Source organism: Acipenser ruthenus, chromosome 4 (assembly GCF_902713425.1).
Source record: "Acipenser ruthenus chromosome 4, fAciRut3.2 maternal haplotype, whole genome shotgun sequence".
Taxonomy (NCBI): Eukaryota; Metazoa; Chordata; class Actinopteri; order Acipenseriformes; family Acipenseridae; genus Acipenser; species Acipenser ruthenus.
The window spans coordinates 34685974-34698436 of NC_081192.1; the positions used below are offsets into that span (position 1 = coordinate 34685974).

At 36.6% G+C, this 12463-nt stretch overlaps 1 protein-coding gene across 5 annotated transcripts in view; it reads right to left on the reverse strand.

Annotated features, from left to right (window-relative positions):
• The window catches only part of LOC117399482 (nuclear factor of activated T-cells, cytoplasmic 1-like), a 117606-nt gene that overhangs the window by 77125 nt on the left and 28018 nt on the right, over nucleotides 1-12463 (reverse strand). The window lies entirely within an intron of this gene.

Sequence of the window (12463 nt, forward strand, 5' to 3'; positions counted from 1 at the left end):
CTGTCTCTATAAAGAAGAAACTTAAGAAGCCACATGTCCTCAATATGAAAGCCATATTAGGTCTGAGATCAATCTAATGGTCACGGACACATTTTGCATGGTACTATCTCAAATGATTTGACAATGTTGTACATTGTCATCATCCGGCATCCCAAACAAAGTGACCCAGGGATTGAATATGCAGCGTCTTCTTCCTCTTGCCCTTCTCCTCCAAATGTGTTCTTGTCTCTCCTCAACAAGCTCCAAGTGTCGCCGCATCAGAAAGTGTACCACAGCACCATCCTGAAGCCAATGACAGGTCTCTGTAGGTGTGTGCTTTTATACAGCTCTTAGTTACTCGCTTCTGCAATGGTTTGCACCTTGTAAGAAGAGGTGTAAAGTTTTTGGAGGGTCAGCAATTGCCTAAGTACAAGGCAAAATCCTTACATCACATTCTAATATTTGCACCCGCTTAGTATCCAGATCCCGCCTATTTCCATGCTCTTTTCTTCATTTGAATGCATTTCAATATAATTTAATGACAAAGTGCAAATTTAGCGGCTGCAGAACGCCAGGTGAACACCATTCTTTACATACGCCACATTTTTAGCAGGCGGTAAAATCAGACTTTACGGCTGCTAAATACGATTTACAGCAGCATTATGGGGGTTTTGCACCCGCAAATCATGTTGTGCGTATCCTTACATCACCCCCTATATGTGTTGTCTTGTACACACTAAGTATGCACATGCAAAAGTGCCTGGGGCCTCTCTGATTTGATGCAGACAGGACTGCCAGTCCCCTTTCAACTTGGAGTTTATCCGGAAGCTTACTACATGCATTATGAATTTCATTAACGCTTATAAACCTCTGGCATGGTGCCTGCGTTAATATGGTTTCGAGATGAAAGGACCAGAGAATCACTTCAAACACGCAATACTCGTGTCTAACTCTGATTGGCAACTAATAACAGCTACTGACTTCTAGTAAAAAATAAAAATAAAAAAAGCCATAAAAAACAACTCTTTCAAATGTCCTGGCTGGAGTGAAACAGCTACCTGCCTGCCTTGTTAAATACAGAGTTAATCAGCTCACTCTTTCATGCTGTATTTGATTAGGATATGCAGTACTAGACAGATAAAATTGAGAAATAAATAACAACCAGCACATATTTAAGTTTAAAACAGCTGCATTTATAATATACTAAACCTCCTCTTATGACAAGCTCCATACAGTATAAAGAAGACCAGTGCACAATAAAGACTCTGTCAGTCCCCTTTCAATTTTCAAATTAACAGCATTATTGAGTGAAAAAATGTTGAATAAGACTGGGGTGTATTCATGTTGCCAGGGAGGGTGTTACATTCAAACACATGATAGAAATGTCACATTTTAGCATCAGAGTAACCAAACTGACAAACTGGCTATCACTCTTCAACTGATAAAAACCCTAATGCCAAGTGAGCAACTGCCAAGCCATCATCAGATCAAACATGTAGAAATTCCCTGAGCAGCTGTTTTATCATACATGCTCCTCCAATCGATAGACAAAAAATCTGTTCTCTTACAGTTTAGATAAGGATAAAGTGCATGATAAATAATCTATTAGCTACTGTAAGGGGTTGCTGTGTGTGATTTTCTTTTTAAAATATAGATGCTCAGTAATGGCAAGCAGTGAATGGCAATATAAAGCAGAATACATTTCAGTGTAGTTCTCAAACTTAATAGGCCGCTAATAATACTAATAAAAAAATAAAAAAAAAACGTTTGCACAGTGGAGTGTTGAAACAGGCTCAGTGCGAATGGAAATACTCAAACAGCAATGAACAGTGAGTAAGCAAGATTCGCAAGAACCAGACTTTTGCTGTCCAGTCAGTGGTTCTGAATGGACACTGTACAAATTCCCGGTCGAAAACTGGACAGTTGGCAACCAACTAGTCACACCTGCAAGTTAGCCGTCGTCACATTGAGTCTCTGCCCATTATACCACAGTTAAGCCTCTGTGGGTTGACACATCCACACACATATACATTTGTATTTGAACTTAAACCAAGAGAACATGAAAAGATCTATTTAAAGATCCTAAAGTCACCGTGGGAAAACAGCATGTTTTAAACCCTATAACAGTATATGGCTTATTCTCAACATTGGTAATTTACTTACATTTTGTTGAAAGTTTTATGTAACAAATAAAAAATAAATAAACTGATTGTTAAGAGAAAATAAGATGTACACACAATTGTTAGCAACAAGCCCCATTAAATACTGAAATCTGGTTGCTCTCAGACATGTTTATTAAAATGACTCATAAAAGACAGCTGAGATACTAATCAGGTAAGCATGGTTAATTTATGTGTTGGCTTGAAAACTGTATCTGTTAGCGCTGATGCAACTAGAGCATTGTCTAATTTATGTAACCCTCTTTACACCATCCTGATAAATATCTTGCATGGTCGATGCTTCGGTTATTAAGATACAAGCCCATTTCAGGAAATGCAAAACAAGGAGGGTACTGACAAGAACACCACAATGTTTCTTGGCACCCAATACCCGAACTAAGTCACAGGCTGGTGTATGGATTGTAAAAAGACACAATAGACCATGAAGCTGCTGTCCCACGTGAGATACTGTAGCAGCGCCTTTTTATTATTGATTTGCAAATAAACACAAACTTTTGTGGTCTGTGTACTTTTCTGGGATAAAAGTAAAAGTAAGGTAGTGAGAGAGAAGCTGAAGTTCATGTAGTTATTTTAGGAGGACCAAAGAAACTTAAGAAGAAAATAGATTTTTGCCATAAGTAAATAAGAAGTGGTGTCTATTTACTTAGTAAGGCTCTGATCAGTTGGCCAGCAAGATAAAAATCAGTTTTCTATGCGTTTTAAATAAGCTTATTTATTTGAAAATGTATGCTGGACTTTTCTAGGGCCTTTAATGTTCACCTTTCAAAACCATACCACTTTCAAAAGTAAAGGCGTCAGTGGGCCTGTTTAATAATAAGTGGCTCCATTTCAAAGCCATGTATTTTAATATACCGTATTCCTTTTGAATTTAATACACACTTTTGAAACCATTTCTCAAAAATGGCCTGCATCTTAAATTTGAGTACAGTATAGTGATGAGTGTATTAAAATCGCCAACAAAAGACATGACTACCCGAGTACATAAACAGCAACGTGACTGACTGGCAGCTGAAGGATTCCGTAATAGTTACGCTCTCCTCCTCTATGTAAACAAAGCAAGCTTTCGCTCAGCGCCCGCCAGTGTAGCTATGGCCACGGTGCAGTTGCCTTGAACTGGCGCTGCTTTTAAATCCCCCCCCCCCCCCCCAGCCAATCAAGACCTCCTGATCAGCTCAGCTCCGGGAAAGACTTCCTGTTAATAAAGCGACATTAGCTTCCTGAGGAATTCGAAGAGAAGCTTTTACAATTTCAACGTTTTGTTATTAGGCTCAGTTCTAATCAGACCCAAAAGGCAGAAAAACATGTGGGAGTAATCATAACTGGAAATGAGAAGCAGTGCATAACTGTAATGCTCTGTGTGACAGCAGACTGGAAATGAGAAGCAGCGCATAACAGTAATGCTCTGTGTGACAGCAGACGGCTACAAACTGCTTCCATACGTCGTTTTCTTATATTTCTCATCTTTGTAAATGCATCTTTATTTGATTTTTTTCCCCTCAAGTTGAGGGTGGGAAATTTGGTCTGCATCTTAAATTCGAGGGTGTCTTAAATTTGAAGGAATACGGTACATCAGGCTCCTGATTTATTTACTTTGATATACAGTTATTATTATTATTATTTGTTTTATTTAGTGGATGCCTTTATCCAAAGCGACTTACAGAGACTAGGGTGTGTGAACTATGCATCAGCTGCAGAGTCACTTACAACTACATCTCATCCAAAAGACGGAGCACATGGAGGTTAAGTGACTTGCTCAGGGTCACACAATGAGTCAGTGGCTGAGATGGGATTTGAACCGGGGACTTCCTGGTTACAAGCTCTTTTCTTTAACCACTGGACCACACAGTTGTAAGTTATTCCAAAACAAATTGAGCAGTATGACTTTGAATAATAACCACTTAACTCAACCACCTGTCCTGTGTTACAAGGGGGCCTCCATATAGTCAGCAGTAAGAATGTCCATCACCCTCTACTTAAGTATAGTTTGTGAAGTCTCACTCTCCAGACTCTTTTAATGTTAAATGCCAGAAGTAATGCTAAAAGACATGCAAGTTTACCAAGGCAGAACAGGCAATAGCCAATGTGTACTATCTGGGCAGGGAATGTGGCAATCTATATTGGCCATAGAAAATATCTTAATGAAATGTATGGTTTCTTGCTCACCACACTGATACATAATCAACCAACATACATCTCTATCTATCTCTATTTTCTATTCTGTAGGTAAAATGTTCAACTACCACCAATTTTTCTTAATCTTGATTAACCAAAGCAATTTCATGTTGCCTTAAACAATACAGTATATAGCAGTATGTACCATATATAATGCATGCATGCATACGGAAGGAGTGATCTTGTAAGCCGTCTCAGGTTTCTCAATTTTAAATAAAAATGAATAATTCCCTGTTCTAAATTACATAGTTAATATCAAGACATTACCTGCTGCTAATTTTATCCCTTTTATACTTACATTTTAAGCAATTGCAGAATTCATAGTCGTTGCCATATCTTAGCATTTGATCCCCTTTAAGCAAATATTTAACAAGCTTCAAAACTAGCAAAGCTAGTCTGTTTGCAAGGGTAAAATTCAACAAAGCAAAACATGTTACTTCATGACTGGTGGAAAGCGCAGAAAATTCTTGCTAATCTCTGTGCCTAGGATTTAATTACCTTGATATTTAGATTTTATTTAAACCATTATTTATTTGGACCATTAGGTTTACAATGAATATCTAGTAAATAGGCATTGGTAAATCAAGTTGATTCTTATCAGATTATTGCTTTGAAAATTAGCTAACATACACATCTTTGTGTTGAAATGGAGTATGTTATTATTTCCTACTTGCTGGTTTCTTACAAGGCATTCATAGTTTATGCTATGAAAATGTAACTTGAATTACTGAACAATTTTTGAAAAATGGACCAGCTTGAAATACGTTATGCCCTCAATACAAAAAACACTATTCTCTGTGGCAACACACGATATGAAAAGTAAAATAATGTCCAGTTCATGACAGCTAAGTTATTGTAATACAGTACAGTAAAACATAAATGTTAATCAGGTGTGTACAGTACCTTACGATAGATCTTGTGACTACAATGTAGCAAAAACATATTTTAATGGAAGTATGCACAGTATTCGGCCGATTGCTGATAAACAACTGTGAAAAAAACATAAGACTGTCAACCATATGGCCCCATGAAGGTTCGTAGTGTGCTAGGAATCGAGTTTAACAGATTCGCTTTGCCATTTTTATGTGTCTTGCCTGATTTTCCCTTGCTATGCGCTCTACGTCACTGCTATTGCTAAACACTCAAGCAATCCCCATTATGTGTTGATGGTTTGAGATAGCTGTTGGGAACATTTCCACATTAAACTAGTTCTTAACGTTTCCCTTACTTATCATTATGCCCTAATATGGGTAGTTGATTAATTCTTCTAGTATTTGTTCTAATCTAGTAAGCACCAGCAATAGTTAATGACAGCTGACGCAACCATTCCATGTGCTTCTCACAACCACTACACATCTGCCACACCACACCCTTGGTACCATGGAGATGCTGCCATCACAAAGATGAAACGCTGGATCTAGGTTCAAGTTCAAGTTAGTTTTTTTGTGTGTATTGTGTATGTGAAAAAATAGATGTTTTTGTCTCATACATTAAAAATTACCCACAAATACATGTTTTATTATTTTGTTGACCATTTCACTATTGTTAAATAGAAAAAAAGGCTTAGTCAGCCTCATCTTAACCACAATCAAACACTTTAAGAGTTTAACAAGCATCAAGTTTACATGGCATGGCTTGACTCAGTGAACATTGCACTGAGTGAAACACAGTGCAGTGTTATTTGGTTTATTGAAAGGGTAATTATTTAGGATAATGTACATATATGCTTACATGCAGTCACTCAGAAACTATTTTTATGAATTCTTTCAGCAAGTACATTAGACAAGAAACACTATACTCTGTTGTGCAAAAAAAATTCCTGTCTAATTTTATACAGAGGAGGTATTATTAATTATCTGAAGACAGATAGATGACAGTAATTAAATGGATTCTAACCCTAGCAGTGACATCAGTTTAATCACCCCAACTCACGGCTGTCCAGTCGATTGCCAGATTTAATTAATATGTTTTTTTAATTGATTGTTCGTAATTGAAATTTAACTCAATTAACTCAACAGCCCAATGGATAACACGCTTGGATAACCTTGGAAATGGGAACATCTAGTACTGTGAGTCATCACAGTACTTTACCAGCAAGCTGCTCTATAGAAGAAGTATGGCTTAATGGCCAAGACCTAAAAGGGGTTATTAACTGAGGTATTGGATGTATTATATTTCATTTAAACTCGGTCATACCTTGCTTGGTCAGGGAGTGACTATTGGACAGAGCAACTGAACCTCCCCTGCAAATAGGCTAGGGTTGCTAATGAACATGTGAACGTATTGTGGGCTCTCCCTCCTCCTGAAGTATCAGACTATTTTACGTAGATTATTTTACATAGCATTTTCTTAATGTATTGGCGTTTCTGTTATGATTAATCAACCATTTTTTTTATCAACTTCTGGGCTGATGTGTCTGGTGGTAAAAAAATTACACTGGGTGGGCATAAAATAGCATCTGGTGCCCTTAATACTGGAAAATGTTTTTTTTTATTGGAAAGACTTCCTGCTTTTCAAAATGTATTTATTAATATAAAATACTATTGTTGTCAGCTGTGCAATCAATTACCGTGACTCTTTGCAATCTACGGATTTGTCCTTTATCCATCTTTATATTTCAATTACTATATACAGTATATTATGTTAACACATATAATACATAATACACTGCACAACTTAGACAGATAAGCCCTTAAGAAAGACGTAATTAAAGTCGTTTCAAACCAATCATTGTGATTAATATCCAGGCAGATTTACAGAGTATTTATGTTAAGGTAAAAGTCAGAATCTGGTCAATCTTAAGTTTTACTGCTAAATGTTGAACAAACAAGGTGGTAAATGTCAGAAATTATGAAGAAATAAATAGCTTTTCGAACATTTACTGGTTAATCTTTGATTATGATTTACCAAAGTGAATTGGTAAATGCAAGTATATAATCTTAGAATGTATTTATTCCTGCATATGAAAACATAATCATTAATGTTGAACAATATATTTATTTCTGCATGCATATTTTCCATTAACAAAATAATCATTAATGAGCTTACAGTAATGCACAACTGAGCAATTCAACATGGTACTGAATAATATTGTGATTCACTTATGTAGAACAACCAACAATCTGGCAAATTTGCATATAAAACTATTCACAATGGTGTTGAAGGCTATTGTACTCCAAATACGTAGTAGTTTGATGAAAAATAACATTCTGTAAAGGCAAATTAAATTATTTAGGACCTTGTTTTTTTCAAAAGAAAATCACACTTTGATTATGACACAAAATGCGACATATACAGGCAGTGAATAGATATACAGTATGTACTTGCTTATTGCAGCACTCTTGTGGCACTTGGAGTTACACAGGGCTCCTGAAGCCTTACAATGCACGAAAGTGATACATTCGGTCATTAGCCAAAGTCACTTGGTTATTCTGGATATTTACCGGTGAATGGCCAAAATAAAGTGTTACCATGTTTATTTCTGACCTTTACCGTTTTGCTTGGTAAATGTCGACATTTACCAGTAAATCTTAAGATTTGCCAATATTCAAACTTTTATAGTAACATATATCAACTAAACCCTGTTTGCTTTAGTTTTGTTTTAAAGATGACCGGATTTCATGGCAGAGTAAGTTAAGGGGCAAACCTAATCTACTTGCAAGGCAGGGATTTGTTTAATAAAATGAGCTGATGGTTGGTACTTTTGTTTATTTATCCTGCTCTGTGGGTGTGTGATAGTATGATAGAATATCTGACCGCACAGCCATCCTTACAGAACATTTTATTACCACATGGAGGAATGTCAAGAACATTTCTCCACGTGGCATTGTTAAATGTGCTGGCAAAGTAGAGGTGGTGTTGGATCGGCTTAGCAATTCAGGGCTTTTGTGGTTTTGATGTGTAGTCAGCTATGACTTTCGCCTTTCCTATTGTATGATTTTCCAGAACTGTTCTACCAATACGCTATTTAACCCTCCAATATGCATACCTGAATTCTACAATGGCGTTCACTTGTAACAAATGGAATCAAAATGGCATTTGACATGCCAATGCTATGATTAAAAAACTCAGCTAGAGCTTTTTTGCTGGCGTAATAAGTATTTTGTTACATTCAACATGATGTTACTAGTTTTTTTTTAAACATATAAATAGATATATGTAATTTGTTAACTAGTTTTAAGTGACATAAAGAAGACATGTGTGCTGTGAATTTACATTGATTTCATTTAATACAAAATAATGGTTCTGTATATGGAGGGTAATCTAGGGTGCCCTGCAAATCTTAAAGCAGCAATACCCTGCTCCACAGCACTCTGTAGGTTCATATGTGCTTTTGCAAAAGGCGGAGGGTAGCCTATTGCTAATTTTGGGTTCTGCAACACAGTTGCAACCTCTACAAAGAAACGTAAGATTTAATTTGGTGCATTCAGTATACAATTGTTACAATGACACACTGAATCCCTCTCTGCCCTGTTCTAAATTTCACAACCTTATTCAAAGTAAGTGTTGTCTCGGCAGCCTCTTCTTATGCTTAACACAGATTGAAAACAAGAGAGGAAGGACTAAAATAACAGTATAAATCTGTTATCCTGGTTATTTTAGTTATGATCAGTCGTAAATAACTTTAAACAACATACAGTCATACATTTTTAGGTACAACTATAAGACTGATACCTTAAACCACTTGACTAACATATTTTTTGTAGGCACAATAATACATCGTTTTTGTATTTTTATTTGAAAATAAGAAATGTATAAAGCATTTCATTTTTAGTTTATACCGTATACAACAACATTTTCAAACAGCTAAGGGAAGGACCCACAAATAGGTTAATGCAATCTGCAGTCTTGCAAAACCCACACGTATATATTTTGGTGGTTTTGTGCTCTCGAAAGATTTCCATAATAATGACATTTCAAACTGCATAAAAAAAAAAAAAAACGTTTTTAAGAAGTAAGCATCCTATATTGTAGTTGAAATTTGTGGCTACAAAAACAAAATAAAATTTCAACTGATTTTATCAGTAGACTTTTGAAAAAGTAACTTGTTAAACTTTTCCCTTTTACCATAGGTGTCTTAGAGTGGGACTACTTGTACTTCTCAGTGCCCCTCAATCCTGATACGAAGGATCACTCCCCTGCTATTCAGATCTTAACTACTTTACTTCCAAGAACAGACTGCCAATTGTACCAAACTATTCCAAAGTGGCTGGTTTTGATATGTCTACTGAGGATTAAGATGAGATCACCAGAATAATTTCACTTGTGACTGAACCCAGGCCTACAGAGGTGAAAGGCTAATGCATTACCCCACTACACCAATTAGCCTCAATAATGATATGACAGCTGGATGTGACTGGCAGGGTTACTTGCATGTACTAATTTGTTTAGATTTAAGCTTGTGATGTTCTTGTATAGCAGGCCTGAGGATGAGGAAATTTGGGTCTGAGGATGTCAAAGTGCTTACCCACTTTGAGTTTTCTTATTTAGAATAAAGCCTGATTATTTTCTTGCCCAGGGAAGCCCAGCAGGGATTTGATATTTTACAGAGGCCTCCCTTGTACAGTATGTAGCTTTACAACTGGGCAAGATTATGGCCACAGGATCAAGACACAACTGAGCTGACCTAATATTCAAGCAGCCTGTATTATGGATGTCTTTGGTATCACAAAGTGCTACATTTACATTCTAAAGGAACTCATGATGCATTAATAGGGCTAATAACCTGTCTTGGTACAGCATACATAATTACATAAGAAAATAAGAACATAAGAAAGTTTACAAATGAGAGGAGGCCATTCGGCCCATCTTACTCGTTTGGTTGTTAGTAGCTTATTGATCCCAGTATCTCATCAAGCAGCTTCTTGAAGGATCCCAGGGTGTCAGCTTCAACAACATTACTGGGGAGTTGGTTCCAGACTCCCATGATTCTCTGTGTAAAAAAGTGCCTCCTATTTTCTGTTCTGAATGCCCCTTTATCTAATCTCCATTTGTGACCCCTGGTCCTTGTTTCTTTTTTCAGGTCAAAGAAGTCCCCTGGGTCGACATTGTCTATACCTTTTACGATTTTGAATGTTTGAATCAGATCGCTGCATAGTCTTCTTTGTTCAAGACTGAATAGATTAAATTCTTTAAGCCTGTCTGCATATGACATGCCTTTTAAACCCAAAATAATTCTGGTTGCTGTTCTTTGCACTCTTTCTACAGCAGCAATATCCTTTTTGTAGCGAGGTGACCAGAACTGAACACAATATTCTAGATGGGGTATTACTAATGCATTGTAAAGTTTTAACATTACTTCCCTTGATTTAAATTCAACACTTTTCAATATATATATATATATATCTGAGCATCTTGTTGGCCTTTGTTTATAGATTCCCCACATTGTCTAGATGAAGTCAACATAAACTCCTAGGTCTTTTTCATAGATTCCTTCTTCAATTTCAGTATCTCCCATATGATATTTATAATGCACAATTTTGTTGCCTGTGTGCAGTATCTTACACTTTTCTCTATTAAATGTAATTTGCCATGTCTGCCCAGTTCTGAATGCTGTGTAGATAATTTTGAATGACCTTTGCTGCTGCAACAGTGTTTGTTACTCCTCCTGTTTTTGTGTCATCTGCAAATTTAACAAGTTTGCTTACTATACCAGAATCTAAGTCATTAATGTAGATTAGGAATAGCAGAGGACCTAATACTAATCCCGGTGGTACTCCACTGGTTACCTCGCTCCATTTTAAGGTTTCTCTTCTTATCAGTACTTTCTGTTTTCTACATGTTAACCACTCCATAATCCATGTGCATGCATTTCCTTGAATCCCTACTGCGTTCAGTTTGAGAATTAATCCTTTATCCGGTACTTTGTGAAAAGCTTTCTGGAAATCTTAATAAACCATGTCATATGCTTTGCAATTATCCATTGTTGATGTTGCATCCTCAAAAAAATCAAGCAGGTTAGTTAGACATGATCTCACTTTCCTAAAACCATGCTGACTGTCTCCCAGGATACTGTTACCATATAGGTAATTTTTCATTTTGGATCTTATTATAGTTTTCATAAGTTTACATATAATAGAAGTCAGGCTTATTGTGCAACTCCTGTGTCAAGAGACTGTTGCATGATCTTGGTTAGCAGTTTGTAAATAACTGTCAGACAGGTGCTTTCACACAGAGGAGTTATGACGGTTCAGAACCGCCACTGAAGCGGCTTATAGGTCTGTGCGAATTGCCTATACCGCCACAGAACCGTCATATTTTATGCCGAGGTGGTTCAGAGACGGCACTGAACTGTCATAACTGCCTGTGTGAAAGGCTATACGGCCACTGAAGCGCTACAGTGGGTGTGGTTTCAAAGTCACTAGTCCCTTTAACACTTCTGCCTCTGTTATGCTGAAGGTATTTAAAACTGTATAGGAACAGATCGACATGTGGGACATGTTGTCTGTATCCTCCTTTGTAAAGACTTGTGAAAAGTAATCATTTAATATATTTGCTATTTTTTTCTCTTTGTCTATGATTTTGCCATTTGTATCTCTTAGACATTTTACTTCCTCCGTGAATGTTTTTTTGCTGTTATAATATTGGAAATGCTTTTTGGAACTGGTTTTAGCCCCCTTGGCAATGCTCATTTCTATCTCTCTCTTGGCCTTTCTATCTTCCTTTTTGACTTGTGTTTGCAGTTCCAAGTACACTTTCTGTGTACTTTGTTCTTGGTCCCTTTTAAATGTTCTGTAAAGTGCCTTTTTTCTCTGAATATTTTTTGTTAATTGATTTATTAAACCATTTTGGACATTTTGTTACAGTACTGACATTATTTAAAAACCAATGTGTGATGGTAATAAAAAAAATACCATATACTGACAGCTAGAAATACCATATACTGACAGCTAGACTTTCCCTAAGATTTAACAGGGATTGGACCCAAACCCACTGGTTGCACCTAGTAAAATCCCACTAGGCAGGCTGCAGTCTGCGAACATCGCATTTTCAACCTTGCTGGCCTGACACATGATTCTGTTTGGTTGGACGCCTATCCTGACATGCTGTATATCAATCAGTTCAAACTGTCGATATTCTTTTTAATTTGAAGATTGAAAGAAAAAATGAAGATTGGAAACAGTTCTTTTTTA